At 41.0% G+C, this 23,501-nt stretch overlaps 1 protein-coding gene across 4 annotated transcripts in view; it reads right to left on the reverse strand.

Moving 5' to 3' along the window:
• LRRTM4 (leucine rich repeat transmembrane neuronal 4) overlaps positions 1–23,501 on the reverse strand; it is a 681,074-nt gene that overhangs the window by 80,292 nt on the left and 577,281 nt on the right. The gene's annotated exons all lie outside the window — the stretch shown is intronic.

The raw sequence follows: 23,501 nt of genomic DNA on the forward strand, positions 1-23,501 counted from the left end.
CGGCTGAGTAATGTTCCTGTCTTTCTATTTACTTGAATTAAATCAGAACGTACTATGCGCTTATATGAATGCGGGCCGGCCATCAGGGAGACAGATGTGTATGTCGAGGTGTGCGATTGAATAAGGCAAGTGAATAAACTATGTCTTGTGGTGCGCCATACATACACAGCAGCGCTACATTACATTCAACGCATGCAAAAAATAAATAAACAAAAGCTTTCTAAGAATATCAAAAACTGATTTGCACAAATGAAAAGACTTTCTAGGTTGCATTAGTTTAGGTTAGAGTAGAAGATGGCGGAATCGATCTGTAAGACTAGAGATCAACATATTGGAAAATAGAAGGAGAAGCAAGTCATAGAGAATAAGGTAGGATATGTTATTGTGGTTTAAAGGGGTACTCCACTGGGAGAAAAAATTGTTTATATCAACTGGTGCCAGAAAGTTAAACAGATTTGCAAATTACTTCAATGTTAATCCTTCCAGTACGTATCAGCTGTTATATGCTCCACAGGAAGTTCTTTTCCTTTTGAACTTCCTTTCTGTCTGACCACAGTGCTCTTTGCTGACACCTCTGTACATGTCAGGAACTTTCCAGAGCAGGAGAGATTTGCTATGGGGATTTGCTTCTACTCTGGACAGTTCCTAAAATGGGCAGAGGTGTCAGCAGAGAGCACTGTGGTCAGACAGAAAGGATATTCAAAAAGAAAAGAACTTCCTTTGGAGCATACAACAGCTGACAAGTACTGGAAGGATTAAGATTTTTCAATATAAGTCATTTACAAATCTGTTTAATTTTCCTGCACCAGTTGATTTACAATTTTTTTTTCCAGTGGAGTTCCCCCTTTAAAGTTTGCTCATTCAGCTATTATCTGAATGTAGTGATGGGGTCAGTCTTTCTGAGTGTAAGCTTAGAACTGTGTTTTCCAACCAGTGTGCTTCCAGCGGTTGCAAAACTACAACTCCCAGTGTGCCTGGACAGCCAAAGGCACAAATGCACTTTAGAGTTAATTTTGGTAATCCTCATTGGTTAAGAAAATGAGTGAAGCTTAAAGGGAAACTTGTACCCCTCACACTAATCAGCGCTACTGGCTGGTAGTGTGGGGGACACTGATCAGTTTGATGCATACCATGTCTGGATTCGCCGTGCCGTTCGCCTGTTATCTTCTTTCTTCTTGATATGCAAATTAGCTGCTAACTGGCAAGGGTGGGGTTCCTGCCTTCATCTGGCACTGTGACGTAACCGCCTCATCATCTCCCTCTCCTTCCCCGCTCATTTCAGGACTCCACTGCACTGAAGCGGCTTCCGGGTGTAAACAAGAAGCCACCACATCCGCAGTGGAGTCCTGAAATCAGCGGGGAGGAGAGGGAGATGATGAAGGAGAACATGAATATTGATAAACCAGGCGGTGCTGTGGGATGGGCGGCGGTTACGTCACAGTGCCAGATGAAGGTAGTAACCCCGCCCGTGCCAGTTAGCAGCTAATTTGCATATCAAGAAGAAAGAAGATAGCAGGCGAACTGCACAGCGGATCCAATTATGGTAGGCATCAAACTGATCAGCTTCCCCTGCACTACCAGCCAGTACCGCTGGTTAGTGCGGGGGGAGAAAGCTCACAGTTTTCCTTTAAGCTATTAGGTTTCTGTTTAATTTAGCTAGTATATTCTTAGTACAGGGCCAGCCCTACCATAAGGCAGTTTAAACATCTTCCTTGGGGTGCCAGTATTGTGGGGGCAGAACAATCCTAATCCCCAGCTGATGGCAGGGGATTCGGATCAGAAGCCCCCCATCCACCCCTCTGGAAAATAAAATGAATGGTGATGTGTACAATCTATGTATCACCACTCAAAGTACTGTGCAGGAGCATGGAAAAGCAGTAATCCCTGCTACTGTACTTAACAGCTGTTCGGCACAATGAGGTCATCTTTTTGCTGAAGAAGTCCTGCACTAGAGCCTGGACCTAAGGGAGTAACAGGCCTCAGTGCAGGAGCAAAAGACAGGTAAGTTAATTTTTTTTTTTTTTTTGGAGATTATCAATCTAACTGCTGTTTTTTTCCCTACCTAAGAATTGGAACTTCCCTATCTAAGTATTGGGGGCTTCCCTACCCCCTACCTATCTAACTACTAAGGGCTTCACTACCTATCTGACTACTGGGGATGTTCCTACCTACCTAAGAATTAACGGCATCCCTTCCTATAGCGGTAGAGAATAGAGAATCTCCATACTATCTACCTGGATTATTCCCTTCCTATCTACCTGAAGTATTTCCTACTTACCTACTGGGGTCATTTAGGGGAAGGAGGGCAGCCAGAAAATGACAATTTTTTTATGGGACTGTTTGCTTATAACATAGTTCATAAGACTGAAAAAAGACCAGAGTCCATCGAGTGCAGCCTATACCCCTAATGAGCCCCTACTGAGTTGATTCAGAGATAGGCAAAAAAAAACTCATACTAGAGGTAAAAATTCCTTCCTGACTCCAATATGGCATCAGAATAAATCCCTGGATCAACGTTCTGTCCCTTTAAATCTAAAATACATAACCTGTAATGTTATTATTCTCCAAAAATGCATCCAGACCCGTTTTGGACTCTTTTACAGAGTTCACCATGACCACCTCCTCAGGCAGAGAATTCCACAGTCTCACTGCTCTTACAGTAAAGAACCTTCGTCTGTACTGGTGTAGAAACCTTCTTTCCTCTAGACGTAGAGGATGCCCCCTTGTTATAGATACAGTCCTGGGTATAAATAGATCATGGGAGAGATCTCTGTACTGTCCCCTGATATATGTATACATAGTTATTAGGTCTCCCCTAAGCCTTTTTTTTTCTAAACTAAATAACCCAAATTCTGATAATCTTTCTGTGTACTGTAGTCCTCCCATTCCCCGTATTCCCCTGGTTGCCCGTCTTTGAACCCTCTCCAGCTCCAGTATATATTTCTTGTACACTGGTGCCCAGTACTGTACACAGTATTCCATGTGTGGTCTGACCAGTACTGTACACAGTATTCCATGTGTGGTCTGACCAGTACTGTACACAGTATTCTATGTGTGGTCTGACCAGTACTGTACACAGTATTCCATGCGTGGTCTGACTAGTGATTTGTACAGCGGTAGAATTATTTCCTTATCGTGGGCATCTATGCCTTGATATTTTGTAGGCGGCACTGTACTTCTTCTTATGTTAGACAGGTGACCTGTACTGGAGAGTTGACCTTTTTTTTAATTTATTTATTTATTTCTTCCATTTCAGTAATGCTTTCTCCATAAAATGTCACTTCCATTTACTTCACTTATTGTCAAAACAAAAAAAAACTGTATACCCCCCCCCCCCCCCATACATTTCTCAAGTCTGGTTTCAGTGCCCTGTCTGACCTACATCGCCCACATCTATTCTTATTTTAAATTTCAATAATCATTCCTCTCTCCTCCCCCCTCCACTAAATTAAAAAGAACCCCATATATCTAGAGCTAATGTTAACCCCTCCCCCTCCCCCTTACCTTATCTCGCTGTATTTCCCCTGGCATTTCATTTTCCAATATGAAAACAGTGGAGAAGAATTTGTTTAAAATATTAGCTTTTTCCTGATCTCTGTCTATGATTTCTTCCACATAATTTTTTAAAGGACCAACACTTTCATTTTTGACATTTTTGCTATAGTTAATCCCTTAAGGACTCAGCCCATTTTGGCCTTAAAGACTCAGACAATTTAATTTTTACGTTTTCATTTTTTCCTCCTCGCCTTCTAAAAATCATAACTCTTTTATATTTTCATCCACAGACTAGTATGAGGGCTTGTTTTTTGCGCGACCAGTTGTCCTTTGTAATGACATCACTCATTATATCATAAAATGTATGGCGCAACCAAAAAACACTATTTTTTTGGGGAAATTAAAAAGAAAAACGCAATTTTGCTAACTTTGGAAGGTTTCGTTTTCACGCCGTACAATTTATGGTAAAAATGACGTGTGTTCTTTATTCTGAGGGTCAATACGATTAAAATGATACCCATTATTACATACTTTTCTATTATTGTTGTGCTTAAAAAAAAATCACAAACTTTTTAACCAAATTAGTACCTTTATAATCCCTTTATTTTCATGACCTCTAACTTTTTTATTTGTCCGTATAAGCGGCAGTATGGGGGCTCATTTTTTGTGCCATGATCTGTACTTTTTTTTGATACCACATTTGCATATAAAAAACTTTTAATACATTTTTTATAATTTTTTAAAATAAAATGTATAAAAAAAAGTAGCAATTTTGGACTTTTTTTTTTTTCGTTCACACCGTTCACCGTACAGGATCATTAACATTTTATTTTAATAGTTCAGACATTTACGCACACGGCGATACCAAATATGTCTATAAAATTTATTTTTTACGCTTTTTGGGGGTAAAATAGGAAAAAACGGACGTTTTACTTTTTTATTGGGGGAGGGGATTTTTCACTTTTTTTTTACTTTTACTTTTACATTTTTTTTCACACTTGAATAGTCCCCATAGGGGACTATTCATAGCAATACCATGATTGCTAATACTGATCTGTTCTATGTATAGGACATAGAACATATCAGTGTTATCGGCTATCTCCTGCTCTGGTCTGCTCGATCACAGACCAGAGCAGGAGACGCCGGGAGCCGGACGGAGGAAGGAGAGGGGACCTCCGTGCGGCATTCTGAATGATCGGATCCCCGCAGCAGCGCTGCGGGCGATCCGATCATTCATTGAAATCGCGCACTGCTGCAGATGTATTGATTTCGGCACCTGAGGGGTTAATGGGGGACGCCCGCGAGATCGCGGGTGTCGGCCATTGCTGGCGGGTCCCTGGCTGCGATCAGCAGCCGGGATCAGCCGCTCATGACACGGGCATCGCTCCGATGCCCGCGGTTATGCACAGGACGTAAATGTACGTCCTGGTGCGTTAAGTACCACCTCACCAGGACGTACATTTAAGTCCTGCGTCCTTAAGGGGTTAAAGAAAATTTTGGGGTTAGTTTTCCTCTCTTTGGCAATGAGTCTTTCTGTCTCTACTTTTATTGGCTTTTATCTGTTTTTTTACATATTTTACATATTTCTTTATAGATTTTTAATGCTTCTTCACTGCCGTCCTGTTTTAGTAGTTTAAATGCTTTATTTTTGTCATTTATTGCCCCCTTAAAATTTGTATTCATCCATATTGGTTTTCTTCTATTCCTGACCCTTTTATTCCCATAAGGTATATACATCTTACAGTGAGAATTTAAGATATTCTTAAAAGTCTCCCATTTAGTGTTAGTATTCTTGTTTTTGAGGACATTATTCCATTTTATATTGTTAAGTGCTTCTCTGAGTTGATCGAACTTTTCCTTCCAAAAGTTCATTGTTTTTGTGGCCCCTCAAAAGATTCCCTTATTGAAGAACAAGTTATAATGTATTATTTTATGATCACTATTTCCTAGGTGTCTTTCTACTTGCCCATTAGTTACTCTGTCAGGTCTGTTGGTTAATATTAAGTCTAGTAGGGCGCCCCCTCTGGTCAGGCCCTGCACCATTTGGGACAGATAATTATCTTTAGCTATAGTCAGAAACCTGTTTCCTTTATGAGATTCACAGGTCTCAGTCTCCCAGTTTATATCAGGATAGTTAAAGTCCCCCATTATTATCACATCATTCTGATTTGCTGCTTTGTTTATTTGCCTCAGTAAGTGATCTTCTGCCTCTTCCATTATGTTTGGTGGCTTATAGTAAACCCCTATCAGGATTTTTTTATTTTTATCTCCAAATATTTCTACCCATAATGACTCCACATTATAATTTCCCTCCCATATATCCTCCTGCAGTGCGGCCTTCAGACTGGACTTTTCATAAAAACAAACTCCTCCCCCTTTCTGTTTTGTCCGATCCTTCCTGAATAGACTATAATCCTGTATGTTGACCGCCCAGTCATAGCAGGACTGCCCAGTTCGTCAGTTTTATTGGTCAGACTTCTGGCATTAGTCAACATGCAATTCAAAGGTGTATGTTTTTTCCCTATGAAGCCTATCCGTATTAACTGTCCCTATTACTTATTACGACATGAGAAAAACGCTCTATATTGAAACCGGCTGGTGGCTTTGGCCAAACTATTTCCCCTACAGTGGATAGGAAATGGATAGGACAAGACAGAGCGAGAACCACTGTTTTCAATTACAAATATATGTATATATATGTATATATATGTATATATATATATATATATATATATATATATATATATGTAAACAAAAATCCACACTAGCCACTAGAGCACACAGACAATGGGGGGGGGGGGTAGTTCCTGTTGTCAACTTTTCTGTGTAGACTGTGACTAAATATGCAGTGGCATCTCATTAATATAAGTGTCAATTCCTGGAGACTGCGAAAGTCTATGATGGGGAGAATCGGAAGAAAAAATTTGAAACAATGTGTTCAAATATTATTTAACTGAAAGAGTAGTAGATACTTGGAACAAACTTCTAGCAGATGTGCTTGGTAAATTCACAGTATGTACATTTAAGCCTGCATGGGGAAACACAGTATCTATCCTAAGAGAAAAATAAAAGACTAGTCTTTTCTGGCAAAAATTTTTATGTTTCAGTTTTCCCGACTAGTAACTGCTATTCATTACAGCTACAATAGAGTGTGCATACACATACACGTGCACACACACACACACACACACACACACACACACACACACACCATTTAATGTCTATGCATACATTGAAAGAAGGAAGTGTCGGCCTATACTAAACACACATTTCTATGGAATTAAATATTATTAATGAAACTAAAGTACAAAATAAATTCCCTTAAAAACTATAGACTGTACTGAATAAACACATGACATTATTTCCCCTTGAATCAGACATGACAGAACATTGTGGTCTCTCGTACACTGGGTCCCGTCTATACAACCACCTAGGGTGGATGCAATTACATTGTTCATCTGAAATCTGTTCAATTACAAGAGGACAGTCAGCTTCTGGAGCTGACCAGCGGTTAACCACAGAGTGCGCCCGAGACCATTAATAAGGCAAAATGAATTCTCCGGTCTAGGCTCAGGTTGGATAACAATCTACATCCTAGAGTTCCCCATAATTCAGCATAATTGTCAGCTTGGTATTCCGGACAGGCTCCGGGCCAAGCCTGCATGAGGCATGAATTACTTGCCTTCATCTCTACAGAATGGAGTTTGAAAATGTAATTATGGGCATCACTTTTTTTGTATAAAAAGGGCTGCTCTCTGCGTCACCTTGGAGATGGCCAGCCGAGAGGACAGTGAGGGCCACCTCCTCTGCCACCCCTCAGCCCCTCCGTCTCATGCATATTCAGCTCGGATATGCCGATCCTGCATAATTGGACGCTCATCTATACCCAAGAGGAATTCTGTTTATAATTAATCTATGCTTGTGTATAATTCACTAAACTCAAGATCGCGGCTAATGTACTTTATCCAACCACTACAACGTCAGTCAAGAAGACTTTCTTACATTAAACGACATACAAAAAGTCTACATAACTTGTACTGTTCTTCTAGCATAGAATAATAGTAAATTAGTAATCCTCGAAAGAAGTGGAACATCAGCTTTTTTTTTTTTCTTTATCATCATAGGGTCCTATGATCTGTTCTGTTTTTTTTTTTTCCTCTGAAGCTTTTCTGGTGCCATGATCTGCTCCACCTTCTGTTAAATATAAACCCCACTCCTGTCACGGTCTGCGCTCCGGCCAGACACCCTGGCCGTGAGTGCTCCTTTCCCGCACCTGCCAGCGGGGCTGGGATTAGCATCCCGGGACGTACCCGCATGCGAATTCCAGCCCGTCACTCAGCTCCGCCCTCCTCTGTCCCTTCTGTCTTCTCGCAGCACCGGTGCACGTGCCTCTGTCTCCTAGCGCACGCGCTCTAAAATTTAAAGGGCCAGTGCTCCCTTAAGTAGTACTTGCATCTGCACTGTTTTTTTTAAATAAATACCTGCACCTCCCATCACTCCCTGCAGGATCTTTGTTTACCTTAGTGCCGGAGAGAAAGCTTATTTGTGTCTTGCCTTGCTGTGTTCCTGACCCCTTGTTCCGTGACCTGACCTAGCTCCTTTGCCACCTGCCTATTGACCTCCTGCTATGTCCCTGACTCTGCACCTGTGCCGCCTGCCCTGACCTACTGCTATCCAGACCACCAGTTGCTGTATCCCTCCTGTGCCTCGCATCACCTCAGCCGCCTGTGTGGTCGAGTCGTGCCAAGGGTAGCGACCTGGGTGCTGCCTTCCGCAGCAAGACCATCCCCCTTTGCGGCGGGCTCTGGTGAAAACCATCGGCACATTAGATTCCACTCCCTTGCATGACCCGTGTCATCTACCACACACATCCAGCGGAGCCACTTCCTTCGTGAGTGTCCTACCAACTGTCGGGAGGCCTTATAACTCCACTGAAAGATGTGTAAGATTGCTTATTGCAACAATTTCTCCTTCCTTACCTTTCCTTCTGAAATTTAGTATTCAGAAAATATTTTTCCACTGAAAGAGTAGTAGATGCTTAGAACAAACCCCTAAATCCACAGTAAGTCAAGGTAAACATGCTTGGGATAAACATATATCTATCTGTAAGAAAAAAGAAAAAAATAACTATAATGAGGTAAATATTTTAAATATAATATGACCAACTTAAAAAAATAAATAGAACATATTTTCACAATACTAGAGATGTTTCTGGAGATGTTCATGCTTTTTGTAGCCATCCAGAGGCTGTGATGTGAACTGCAGAGTGGTAAAAATTTTGCTAGCATGTCATGATGAAAAACTGAAATTGTAAATGAGCAGTGATACTTACAGTACTGTGGGTCAGTCACAGTGTGATGCATACTGCAACCGCCACATGTGAATGGAGTGAGGGGTGATACAGTACTGTATGCATTACAGCTCATACACATAACTAGATTGCACCTGCCTTGTGCCTAGAGGTACCTAGAGTGTGGTAGCACACATACCAGTGTGCTGCAGTACCAAGATAACACACCCTCATAGTTGGTGGCAACTATATCTACCCCTTATTTTTGCTTATTTTGACCTGACATATCTGATTAAGACCCCTCCGTACTACTAAAAAATGATAGCTGTCAGATGGGCAATTATTTATTAATTGACCCCTATTGCACCTTTCCCCACCTGTGCCTTTGTGTATCTGTGTGTATTTGTCACCCATTTAAATATTTTTTATGGGGAACCAATGATTATGTATCACAGGTTAAAATAACCTTAAAGGGATACTCCACTTCTCAGCATTTGGAACAAACTGTTAAAAATGCTGGAACTGGTGCCGGGAACTCGTGGCATCATAGCCCCACCCCCTCATGATGGCATGCCCGCCCCCTCAGTGCAAGCCTATGGGATGGGCCGTGACAGCCATCATGCCCCTTCCCATAGACTTGCATTGAGGGGGCGGGGTGTGACATCATTAGGAGTCGGGGATTTGATATCACGAGCTCCCGATGCCGGCTCCAGCGTTCGGAACAGTTTGTTCCAAACGCTGAGCAGCGGAGTACCCCTTTGAAGATCATGAAAAACAACTTTTGACATCAGAGAAACAGAGCTGGGAAGTGGCTCTTCTCTTTCCTGGCTAATGACTCACGATCGTAGTGGGTCTAAGGAATGAGACTTGGTGCGATCAACAACTTTTGACATGTCTGTAGGGGTGCTCCAGAGGGAAAAGCTATTTTTTTCAAATCAACTGGTGCCAGAAAGTTAAACAGATTTATACATTCCTTCCTTTTTAAAGCTTCAGCCTCCCAATACATTTTAGCTGCTATATGCTCCAGAGGAAGTTGTGTAGTTCTTTCTAGTCTGACCACAGTGCTCTCTGCTGCCACCTTTGCCTGTGATAAACACCAAAGTCCTAAAAAAAATGCACCATACACTCCCATGTGCCCCAGTGACACCCATAGGGGAGTGTGTACTAATCCTGTCAAGGACAGGGGAACTCCATAAATATGTACACAGAGAAATTGGAGTTATAACACCACCTTATGTATAAACATGTAAATCTTTATTGAAATGTTTTACATAAAAAAACATATAGATGCAAAAAAGTGAAGTATTGCAATAGAAATCCAACACAAGAATATCTGGCGCAGAGTAAGAAAAGTACATAAAAATGAGTACATGAAAAATGTGTCAGGAACTGTCCAGAGCAGGAGCAAATCCCCATAGCAAACCTCTCCTGCTCTGGACAGTTCCTGACAGGGACAGAGGTTTCAGCAGAGAGCACTGTGGTCAGAGTGGAAATAACTACACAACTTCCTCTGGATCATCACCCGCAGCTCATAAGTACTGGAAGGATTAAGATTTTTAAATAGAAGTAATTTACAAATTGGTCTAACTTTCTGACACCAGTAGATTTGATTAAAAAAAATTCCCCCTCCGGAGTACCCCTTTAATGACAGTAAAACCTTACAAGCACTCACACTCTAAAACTCCCAGTAACTATTATGTCGAGGTGAAAGGAAAATATGAACACTGATAAACCTATCTTCCTGTCTGCATCCTAAGGCTCGGCCTTAACCCTATCAGCTCCTCTGTTTTGTACAGCGCACTAAAGAATGCTGACACTTTCAGATTTCTGCTGACATTTCTATTTATTTCTATTTTGCCTTCTCCCAAGGTTTCCCGTCTACAATATATGATTATTGTGGATTATTTGGCCAATAATTACAGATGGCTCAATATCTTTTTCCAATATGTCAGTACAGCAAAATTACACTGAGGGAAATTACCTCCGCCTAACCATGGTAATACTGCAGCCGTAACATTTTACGTCATGTATTATTAACCTGTTGTCAGACATAATGTGTGTCTTCTACACCTTAATTTAAAGCTGTATGTTTCATTATTTATTAATATTTTGTTATTACTGGATTAAAATAGACGCTAAATGAATATTTCACAAGCTCGGTCGCCAGGGCTGGCCCCTTAACATTAATTGTACTTAACCCCTTAAGGATGCAGGACGTAAATGTATGTCCTGGTGAGATGGTACTTAACGCACCAGGACGTACATTTACGTCCTGTGCATAACCGCGGGCATCGGAGCGATGCCCGTGTCATGCGCGGCTGATCCCGGCTGCTGATCGCAGCCAGGGACCCGCCGGCAATGGCCGACGCCCGCGATCTCGCGGGCGTCTGCCATTAACCCCTCAGGTGCCGGGATCAATACAGATCCAGGCATCTGCGGCAGTTCGCGATTTAAATGAACGATCGGATCGCCCGCAGCGCTGCTGCGGGGATCCGATCATTCAGAACGCCGGACGGAGGTCCCCTCTCCTTCCTCCGTCCGGCTCCCGGCGTCTCCTGCTCTGGTCTGTGATCGAGCAGACCAGAGCAGAAGATGACCGATAATACTGATCTGTTCTATGTCCTATTCATAGAACAGATCAGTATTAGCAATCATGGTATTGCTATGAATAGTCCCCTATGGGGACTATTCAAGTGTAAAAAAAATGTAAAAAAATGTAAAAGTAAAAAAAAAGTGAAAAATCCCCTCCCCCAATAAAAAAGTAAAACGTCCGTTTTTTCCTATTTTACCCCCAAAAAGCGTAAAAAACATTTTTATAGACATATTTGGTATCGCCGCGTGCGTAAATGTCCAAACTATTAAAATAAAATGTTAATGATCCCGTACGGTGAACGGCGTGAACGAAAAAAAAAAAAGTCCAAAATTCCTACTTTTTTAATACATTTTATTAAAAAAAAAATTATAAAAATGTATTAAAAGTTTTTTATATGCAAATGTGGTATCAAAAAAAAGTACAGATCATGGCGCAAAAAATGAGCCCCCATACCGCCACTTATACGGAAAAATAAAAAAGTTAGAGGTCATCAAAATAAAGTGATTATAAACGTACTAATTTGGTTAAAAAGTTTGTGATTTTTTTTAAGCGCAACAATAATATAAAAGTATATAATAATGGGTATCATTTTAATCGTATTGACCCTCAGAATAAAGAACACATGTAATTTTTACCATAAATTGTACGGCGTGAAAACAAAACCTTCCAAAATTAGCAAAATTGCGTTTTTCGTTTTCATTTCCCCACAAAAATAGTGTTTTTTGGTTGCGCCATACATTTTATGATATAATGAGTTATGTCATTACAAAGGACAACTGGTCGCACAAAAAACAAGCCCTCATACTAGTCTGTGGATGAAAATATAAAAGAGTTATGATTTTTAGAAGGCGAGGAGGAAAAAATGAAAACGTAAAAATTAAATTGTCTGAGTCCTTAAGGCCAAAATGGGCTGAGTCCTTAAGCCCTTAAGGACACATGACGTTCTCATACGTCTCCATTTCCGAGTCCTTAAGGACACATGACGTATGAGAACGTCATGTGTTTTACCGGCCCCCCGCAACCATCTGGAGCGGAGCCGGTGCCCGATGCCTGCTGAAATCGTTCAGCAGGCATCGGGGCATATCGCCCAGGGGGGTCATGATGACCCCCCATGTAGGCGATGGCTGCAGATCGCTGGACAATTCAGTCCAGCGATCTGCGGCGGATTCCGGGTCAATCGGGTCTCCAGTGACCCGGTGACCCGGAATTATTGGCTGACCGGGGCCGTCAGAGACGGCCCCGAACAGCCAGAGCCAGCAGGGGTGAGGTGGCACTGGTGCCACCTCACGATCGCCCTGATTCGTCGGCCGGATTACCGGCCGACCAATCAGGCCGCCTGCTGCGGGTGTCACTCCCGCAACCCGCTCCGCCCCTCTTCCGGAGGACGTGAGCGGGTGCGGGACGTGCACCCCGGGTGCTGGGGACCCCGATCCCCGGCGCCCCTGTTGGGATCGGGGCCCCAGGAGCAGCGGCGGCGGCGGAGACGACGAGGGACTGACCTGTCCGGCGAGGATCGTTGGAGGTGAGTGACAGCATCCTGCTGTTGCTTAGCAACAGCTCCCAGCATGCAAAAAGGGCATGCTGGGAGCTGTAGTTATGCAACAGCAGGAGGCAGACCACCACAACTCCCAGCATTCCCTTATGGGCATGCTGGGACTTGTAGTTTTGCAACAGCTGGAGGCACATTCTTTCTATGGAAAAGTGTACCTTCAGCTGTTGTGTAACTACAACTCCCAGCTTGCACAATCAGCTAAAGTGCATGCTGGGAGTTGTAGTGGTGCATCTGGTGGTTGCATAACTACAACTCCCAGCATGCCCGTTGGCTGTCGGTGACTGCTGAAAGTTGTAGTTTTGCAACAGCTGAAGGCACACTGAGTTAAGTAGCAAACCAGTGTGTCTCCAGCTGTTGCATAACTACAATCCCCAGCATCCCCAGCCAAAGTAGTATGCCTCCAGCTGTTGCATAACTACAAGACCCAGCATGCCCTTCCGCTGTCCGTACATGCTGGGGGTTGTAGCTTTTGCAACAGCTGAAGGCACACTGGTTGCAAAACACTGAGTTTGTTACCAAACTCGGTGTTTCACAACCAGTGTGCCTCCAGCTGTTGCAAAACTACGACTCCCAGCATGCACTGATAGACCGTACATGCTGGGAGTTGTAGTTTTGCAACAGCTGGATGCCCCCCCCCCCCCAATGTGAATGTACAGGGTACACTCACATGGGCGGAGGATTATAGTAAGTATCCGGCTGCAAGTTTGAGGTGCGGCAAAATTTCTGCCGCAGCTCAAACTGCCAGCGAGAAACTACTGTGAACCCCCGCCAGTGCGACTGTACCCTAAAAACACTACACTACACTAACACAAAATAAAATAAAAAGTAAAAAACACTACATATACACATACCCCTACACAGCCCCCCTCCCCAATAAAAATGAAAAACGTCTGGTACGCCACTGTTTTCCAAAACTGTTTTACAACAGCTGGAGGCACCCTGTTTGGGAATCACTGGTGTAGAATACCCCTATGTCCACCCCTATGCAAGTCCCTAATTTAGGCCTCAAATGCGCATGGCGCTCTCACTTTGGAGCCCTGTCGTATTTCAAGGCAACAGTTTAGGGTCACATATGGGGTATCGCCGTACTCGGGAGAAATTGCCTAACAAATTTTGGGGGGTATTTTCTGCTATTACCCTTTTTAAAAATGTAAAATTTTTGGGAAAACAAGCATTTTAGGTAAAAAATATATATATTTTTTTACATATGCAAAAGTCGTGAAACACCTGTAGGGTATTAAGGTTCAAACTACCCCTTTTTACGTTTTCCGAGGGGTCTTGTTTCCAAAATGGTATGCCATGTGTTTTTTTTTTGCTGCCCTGGCACCATAGGGGCTTCCTAAATGCGGCATGCCCGCAGAGCAAAATTCGCTTTCAAAAAGCCAAATGTGACTCCTTCTCTTCTGAGACCTGTAGTGCGCCAGCAGAGCACTTTTCACCCTCATATGGGGTGTTTTCTGAATCGGGAGAAATTGGGCTTCAAATTTTGGGGGGTATTTTCTGCTATTACCCTTTTTAAAAATGTAAACATTTTGGGAAAACAAGCATTTTAGGTAAATTTTTTTTTTTTTTTTTTACATATGCAAAAGTCGTGAAACACCTGTAGGGCATTAAGGTTCACATTACCCCTTGTTACGTTCCCCGAGGGGTCTAGTTTCCAAAATGGTATGCCATGTGGTTTTTTTTTGCTGTTCTGGCACCATAGGGGCTTCCTAAATGCGGCATGTCCCCAGAGCAAAATTTCCTTCAAAAAAGCCAAATGTGACTCCTTCTCTTCTGAGACCTGTAGTGCGCCAGCAGAGGATTTTTCACCCCCATGCGAGGTGTTTTCTGTATCGGGAGAAATTGGGCTTCAAATTTTGGGGGTATTTTCTGCTATTACCCTTTTTGAAAATGTAAAATTTTTGGGAAACCAAGCATTTTAGGTAAAAAATATATATATTTTTTTTACATATGCAAAAGTCGTGAATCACCTGTAGGGTATTAAGGTTCACTTTACCCCTTGTTATGTTCCCCGAGGGGTCTAGTTTCCAAAATGGTATGCCATGTGTTTTTTTTGCTGTCCTGGCACCATAGGGGCTTCCTAAATGCGGCATGCCCCCCAAAAACCATTTGTCGCTCCTTCCCTTCTGAGCCCTCTACTGCGCCCGCTGAACAATTAACATAGACATATGAGGTATGTGCTTACTCGAGAAAAATTGGGTTTCAAATACAAGTAAAAATTTTTTACGCCTTGCAAATATTAAAAAATTGGGTCTACAAGAACATGCGAGTGTAAAAAATGAAGATTTTGAATTTTCTCCTTCACTTTGCTGCTATTCCTGTGAAACACCTAAAGGGTTAATACACTTACTGAATGTCATTTTGAATACTTTGGGGGGTGCCGTTTTTATAATGGGGTCATTTGTGGGGTATTTCTAATATGAAGACCCTTCAAATCCACTTCAAACCTGAACTGGTCCCTGAAAAATAGCGAGTTTGAAAATTTTGTGAAAAATCGGAAAATTGCTGCTGAACTTTGAAGCCCTCTGGTGTCTTCCAAAAGTAAAAACTCATAAATTTTATGATGCAAACGTAAAGTAGACATATTGTATATGTGAACCCAAAAAAAATATATTTTGAATATCCATTTTCCTTACAAGCAGAGAGCTTCAAAGTTAGAAAAATGCTAAATTTTCATTTTTTTCATCAAATTTTGGGATTTTTCACCAAGAAAGGATGCAAGTTACCATAAAATTTTACCACTAAGTTAAAGTAGAATATGTCACAAAAAAACAATCTCGGAATCAGAATGATAACTAAAAGCATCCCAGAGTTATAAATGTTTAAAGTGACAGTGGTCAGAATTGCAAAAAACGCTCCGGTCCTTAAGGTGTAAAATGGCCTGGTCCTTAAGGGGTTAAGGGGTTAAAGGGGTACTCCGGTAGAAAACTTTTTTTTTTTTTTAAATCAACTGATGCCAGAAAGTTAAACAGATTTGTTAATTACTTCTATTAAAAAATCTTAATCCTTCCAGTACTTATTAGCTGCTGAATACTACAGAGGAAATTCTTTTATTTTTGGAACACAGTGCTCTCTGCTGACATCTATGTCCATTTTAAGGAACTGTCCAGAGCAGCATATGTTTGCTATGGGGATTTTCTTGTACTCTGGACAGTTCTTAAAATGGACAGAGATGTCAGCAGAGAGCACTGTGCGCGTGATGTCAGCAGAGAGCTCTGTGTTCCAAAAAAGAAAAGAATTTCCTCTTTAGTATTCAGAAGCTAATAAGTACTGGAAGGATTAAGATTTTTTTAATAGGAGTAATTTTCAAATCTGTTTACCTTTCTGGCACCAGTTGATAAAAAAAAATAAATAAAAAAAAAAAAAATTCCACCGGAGTACCCCTTTAACAGATGTGTTTATGATTTCTGTCACAGGCATCTGGTACATCATTGTTTCCCAATCAGTGAGCCTCCAGCTGTTGCAAAACTACAACTCCCAGCATGCCCGGACAGCCGAAGGCTGTCCGGGCATGCTGGGAGTTGTAGTTTTGCAACAGCTGGAGGCACACTGGTTGGGAAACACTGGTCTACATCTCCCAGAATACATGAACTCTCAGCTTGGGGCTCTCTTTTCATCTGGTCAGCTTTATTGAAAGGGAACCTGTCATGACTTTCATCCTGCCCAAACAACGAGTTACCTGCTTCTCTCCACCTCACCAGCCTTGATTCACAGATCATTCCCTGTTTGGGTATCGGAGGAGATCCAACAATCAAGAAGCCACATTGTCTTATAGTTCAGGCAGCATGAAAGTGATGTCAGATTAAACTTAAAGGGGTATTCCGGGAATTTTTTTTATTTGACTATGCTGCGGGGCTGTAAAGTTAGTGTAGTTCATAATATTATGTCTGTACCTGTGTGTGACAGTTTTCCCACAATTCTTCTGTGATTTTCACCCCAATATTTATTTTTAACAGCATACAAAATGACTGCTGTCTCGGATTTTTCCCAGCTTGCAATGCGGTCGAGACCTGACTCACTAGTCAGCTGATGACAGGGAGCCTGTCTGCTTCAACGGGTGGAGAGAGCAATCTGCAACTAATGCAACAGCTGAAGGCACCCTGATTGAAAACCACAGGTCTGCAGCTCATTTATGTTTCAATGGGTGGGGTGGCTGATGTGTGGGAAGGAGGAAAATGGAATCATGGGATTTGGAGGCAAACAAGAAAACTGAAAACAGGAAATACAAGTTCACAGAAAGCTAGCCACAGTGTTATGGTAATCTCACAGCATAGCCATTTAGCCCCAAGACAAGTGCAGATCCTTCCTAAGCATGTCCATTACTGTCTGCCAGGAGGTACGTACAAAAATCACCTTATGGTGGATAACCCCTTTAATCCCTTCCTGCTATAGGACGTATGCGTACGTCCCAGCACCAGACATGTTCTATCAATCACAGCCGGGGTCCAGCGATAAAATAGCATGTATCAGGGGCAAATAATGGAAATATCTCTCCTTCAGTGGGCAGTCATAGAAATTGTAGTCCTGCTAATCCTCAGACTTTATCTGGAGTATAAAAATTGAAAAATAAATATGTGCAATGTATTCTGCTGTGTATATTTTTATTTTTTACTATAATAATTTCTAAAATAAATAGTGCCATACGGTTCCCACATATTAATACCGCAAAGTCTTTAAAAGGTTACTATCATAAAAAAAAAAAAAAAATGTTGCCCAGACATGTTAAAAGTTTTGATCAAACCAAGTTTCACTCTTGAGATCCATTGCAATCGCTAGATAAGCCTAGGAAATGCGTGGCATAGTGCCAGACTCTCCAGCCGGCCGGAACATCCGACCTTTTCACTGCATTAGCTTCTATAGCAAAAAAGATCGGATTTGATTGGCAGCTGGAAAGTAAGCAGCACTCTGCTGTGAACTTGCCTTCCTTTAAACTAGCAACCTCAGTGGGTCTCAGGACTGAAACTCTGTGTGGTTAATACTTTCGACATGTCTGAACATTATGTCATAGTTATTTTTTATGATAGTTACCATTTAAATAATACTACCATTCAGTGCCCACATATTAGTACCTTATAGTCTTTATATAATACTGCCATATAGTGCCCACGTATTAATACCATACAGTCTTTATATAATACTGCCATACAGTGCCCACATATTAATACCATACAGTATTTTAATAATATTGCCATACAGAGCTCACATAACAACACCACGTATTGCCTAGAAAAGTGTAACTAAATATTTGGACTAAATATTTCCAACATGCAGTACTTATATATACTGCATCTTTTTGTGCCAACATAATTATATCATACTGTGCCAACATAAAAAAATAATATGTAATGCACAAATAACACTACCATAGTGTCAAAACTACAATTCATGTATTTAACAAAAGCTGAAAAAGCTGATGTCTTGTACAATGCAACAAAGTCAGGTAAAGGTGGAAATCTCCTATAAAGGGGTACTCCACTACCCAGCATTCGGAACATTTTGTTCCGATATCTTAGTGTGGGTGGTCGTGACATCATGGTCACGCCTCTCGTGACAACACACCATGCCCCCTCAATTCAAGTCTATTGGAGGGCGCTAAAGGAGAGACAGAGGGGGTATGATAGAGACTTTTAAATACATAAAGGGAATCAACACAATAAAGGAGGAGAGGATATTTAAAAGAAGAAAAACTACCACAAGAGGACATAGTTTTATATTAGAGGGGAAAGGTTTCTGCAGTAATATCAGGAAGTATTACTTTACTGAGAGAGTAGTGGATGCATGGAATAGCCTTCCTGCAGAAGTGGTCACTGCAAATACAGTGAAGGAGTTTAAGCATGCATGGGATAAGAATAAAGCTATCCTTCATATAAGATAGAGATAGGTATAAGGCTATCCTCCATATAAGATAGAGATAGGCATAAGGCTATCCTTCATATAAGATAGAGATAGGTATAAGGCTATCCTTCATATAAGATTGAGATAGGCATAAGGCTATCCTTCATATAAGATAGGGATAGGTATAAGGATATCCTTCATATAAGATAGAGATAGGTATAAGGCCTTCATATAAGATAGAGATAGGTATAAGGCTATCCTTCATATAAGATAGAGATAGGCATACGGCTATCCTTCATATAAGATAGAGATAGGTATAAGGCCTTCATATAAGATAGAGATAGGTATAAGGCTATCCTTCATATAAGATAGAGATAGGCATAAGGCTATCCTTCATATAAGATAGAGATAGGTATAAGGCTATCCTTCATATAAGATAGAGATAGGTATAAGGCTATCCTTCATATAAGATAGAGATAGGTATAAGGCTATCCTTCATATAAGATAGAGATAGGTATAAGGCTATCCTTCGTGTAAGATAGAGATAGGTAAAAGGCTATCCTTCATATAAGATAGGGATAGGCATAAGGCTATCCTTCATATAAGATAGAGATATGTATAAGGCCTTCATATAAGATAGAGATAGGTATAAGGCTATCCTTCATAAAAGATAGTGATAGGTATAAGACTACCCTTCATATAAGATAGAGATAGGTATAAGGCTATCCTTCATATAATATAGAGATAGGTATAAGGCCTTCATATAAGATAGAGATAGGTATAAGGCTATCCTTCATATAAGATAGAGATAGGCATAAGGCCTTCATATAAGATAGGGCCAGGGACTATTGATGGGATTCAGATTATTGGGCCAAATGGTTCTTATCTGCCGACACATTCTATGTTTCTATCCTATTGATAGGTGATAAGATGTCTAAGGGTGAAGTACCCCTTTAATTGGAAGTTTTTGCTCATCAGAGATCCTGCCTGGCATACGAGCAGAGACGGGTAACTACTGGGTAGACACGCCGCTCTCTTAACAAACCTTGATAGAAGAAGATCATAGAAAATAATCCTATTCTGGCTCACACAGAGAAACAGACACTTTCAGATACTTGCAAGAGCTTCCAAAACTAGGAAAAAATACTAAGATAATAAAAAAAATAATAAAAAGCGGGAAGGAAATCCAAAACCTCAACTCACCAGGGAGAAGAAGTTTACACTTGTCATAAATCAAGCCGGCTTATTCAGGAAAAATCCCATTAACCGGGAGTTCATTTATTCATAAAATATTTTATCAATAAAATAAAAGGCAGAACGCTGACAGTTTATTGGACCACTTGTCTCTCTCCATGAAGGTTCGCTTTTAATAATACCGCCCCACATCCCATCACCATTAATCCCTATCCTTATTGAATTTTCTCCATTTATTACGTTACATATAAATAGGAAGAAGTGAAGGGAAGATTAGAGGAAGATTGTTTGTAATATTCAAACTGGAATGTGACAAAGAAAATGACAAATATTATTTTCATGGAAATAAAGTTGGCTTTATGTAAAAAACTCAATAAACAATGTGCCACACCTTGTCTGCATCTTTTAAAAGGGTTATCCAGGAAATAACTTTTTTTTATATATATATATATATATATATATATATATATATATATATATCAACTGGCTCCAGAAAGTGAAACAGATTTGTAAATTATTTCAATTAAAAAATCTTAATCCTTTCAGTACTTATGAGCTTCTGAAGTTAAGGTTGTTCTTTTCTGTCTAAGTGCTCTCTGATGACACGTGTCTCGGGAACCGCCCAGTTTTGAAGAGGTTTGCTATGGGGATTTGTTTCTAAACTGGAGGTTCCCGAGACACGTGTCATCAGAGAGCACTTAAACAGAAAGAACAACCTTAACTTCAAAAGCTCATAAGTACTGAAAGGATTAAGATTTTTTAATAGACGTAATTTACAAATCTGTTTAACTTTCTGGAGCCAGTTGACATATATATATATATATATATATATATATATATATATATATATATATATGTATATATAAATTTTTATCCTGGATAACCCCTTTAATACCTTTATGTAAGATATCTATCAGTATGCTTTTGGATTATGGGGGGAAACGGGATAATCCTGGAAAAAAAAAAAAAGAAACATATAAACAAAGGGAAAACATATAGGAGGGATTTATTATTCTTTCCCTGGTGTAAATGGCAAAAAGTTAAAAAAAAATTGCAGAAACACCCGCCTAGTGTACAATGATGGCATGACATCACGCAAAGGAGGCGCCATGTATGGACGTGCCAAATTAATAAAAAATAAATAAATTCTGCAAACAGACAGAAATAAAAACTTAAATCTATGCCAGTTCCAAGATAATTTAGTAAAATAACTTTTGCATGGTGATGCAATATAGTAATCTGTAATAACATAATTGGAGTTACACTTTAAGAACTGAGCAGAGGTGAATCTTGTAGCTTCTGGGCCCCAATGCAAAATCTGTAACAGGGCCCTTATCTACCATGTGTCATTCATACTACTTGTCATCTTATGGATTCTTGGGGTTCCCTCAGTCACATGACCACAGTATGACTGCTACCTCTGCACCCTCTATAATTATGCCCCCTCAGGTTGTGTGTAGTTTTGCAGTTCTATTGAAGCGAATGGAGCCAAGATGTAATCCCAAACACAACCTGCGGACAGGCGTGGCGTTGCTTTTCTTTTACTGGATGGATAAATCCTTTAATGTCCATACATAGTAAAGATGATGGTCACCACTGCTCAGTAATTAAAGGGTCATGAACCTTAGTGCTCTTTCCATGACTGCCCAGTTGACGGTCTAGGCCCTCATTAGTTTATAGGGCACCAAAGCTAGCAGCTCCAATAGCTGGTTTGCTGGAACGGGGCTAAAAAAAGAGCAGAGATGACTGGATGATAACAAGTAGTAACAGGTCAACTTTTAAGTGTGTCCCATGAAATCACACAAGCAGTGTAGATGTATATTGCAGCCATAGCTTTGTCTCTCTATTCCGCAGCTTTAGCCTAAGTTTACCCTGCCATTATGTTTTATCTTGTTATGGGTCCTTTCTGCTCTTTTTTTCTGCGTCAAATGTACCTAGAATGAGCACAACTGACACCACCGGGTCCTGATGGATCTCATTGACTTGAATGGGGTCTGTGGGGTGTCAGGTATTTTATTGGCGATGAGCGTAAAAAAAAAAAATAGGACATGCACAATTTTTTTCTTTGCTCAACTCCCGTTGTTCCAATGGACTGCTCAACAGAGTTCAACAATCATGAACAGTAGTGTTGAGCGGCATAGGCCATATTCGAATTCGCGATATTTCGCAAATATATGGACGAATATTCATCATATATTCGCTAAATTTGCATATTCATAATATTCGCATTTTATTTTCGCATATGCGAAAATTAGCAGATACAAAAATGATCATAAGCAAAAATTCGCATATGCGAAAATTTGCACGCCAATCTCACACAGCAGTATTAAAGCCTTCTTTACATCGCACAAGCTGGAAGCATCACTGTGATGTGTACTGTGGAAAAAAATAAATAATAATTTGCGATATTCGTGATTGAAATTCGCACTGCGAATATTCGCAAGCAACACTAATGAACAGTCGGAGAGACATGACAAGGGTCTGCAATACCCCTGGGTCACCCCGCCATTCCCCCACTTTACAAGACCGCTGTGCATGCACCATCTATTTATACTATGGCGCTCAAAAGATCAAAGATGAGTTACAGAGTCTCGGGGGCACTGTAATACAAATAAATGACATGGAGGAGATACAGTGACATAAGCGGCAAGAGGAGTGGTGGCCCCGGGACATGGCCGACCCCTCCTATGCCCCGTAATAAAGAAACAAAGCTATGGCTGCAATATGCATCTGTAAAGTAAGGTAAGAGACTACCTGTTAAAGGAGAACTGTAGTGCAATATAACTTACTAATAAGTAATAGATCACGGGGGTTTGACCGCTGGACCCCCCCCACAATCTCCTGTAAAGGGCCGTGGCAGTCTGCAGGAAGTGCCACATCGTCCCCAGCAGGAAGCTGCAGCAGACATTGCCCTTCCATGTATCTCTATGGGATACATGGAGTGGGCATGTGGGCTGCCGTGTCATGCGGTGATGGAACTCCCCGTTCCAGTATACTGCCGCGGCCCAATAAAGAAGATCGCTGGGGGTACCAGCGGTCGGACCCTCCGCGATCTATAATGTATCCCCTATACTTCAGTTATATTGCTCTACAGTTCTCCTTTAATGGATTTATTTTACTTCCCATCACTTTAATAGCGGCAACATAGTTCACCGTGTTGTACCGAGATTGTCATTATTCACCACATTTGGGCTGATAATCTAATTTTCCTATTTATCATACACCAGGGCCAATTCTTTGGGAAGCCTATCACATGGTCTTATTAACAGCGGCATTGTAGTCTTCTAACAAGGCATTTCATTATACTTCTATTCTTCTATTTGCTTCTAGCGCTAATCTTCCCTTCACTAAAGACAATAAGGATCAAGTGTTGTTTATTCTGTAATATCTGCGCGATTTTCTGCTCAGTTTCTCGCAAGATAGAACTTTGTCACAAAGAGCATATCAAGTTTGCATGAAGCGGTAAACATGAGATGCGTTACAGTATGATGATCAGGCACAGATTTACCGGAGACAGAAAATAGGCTTATGATGTACTG

The sequence above is a fragment of the Hyla sarda genome, chromosome 4 (assembly GCF_029499605.1).
Source record: "Hyla sarda isolate aHylSar1 chromosome 4, aHylSar1.hap1, whole genome shotgun sequence".
In the NCBI taxonomy this organism is placed as follows: domain Eukaryota; kingdom Metazoa; phylum Chordata; class Amphibia; order Anura; family Hylidae; genus Hyla; species Hyla sarda.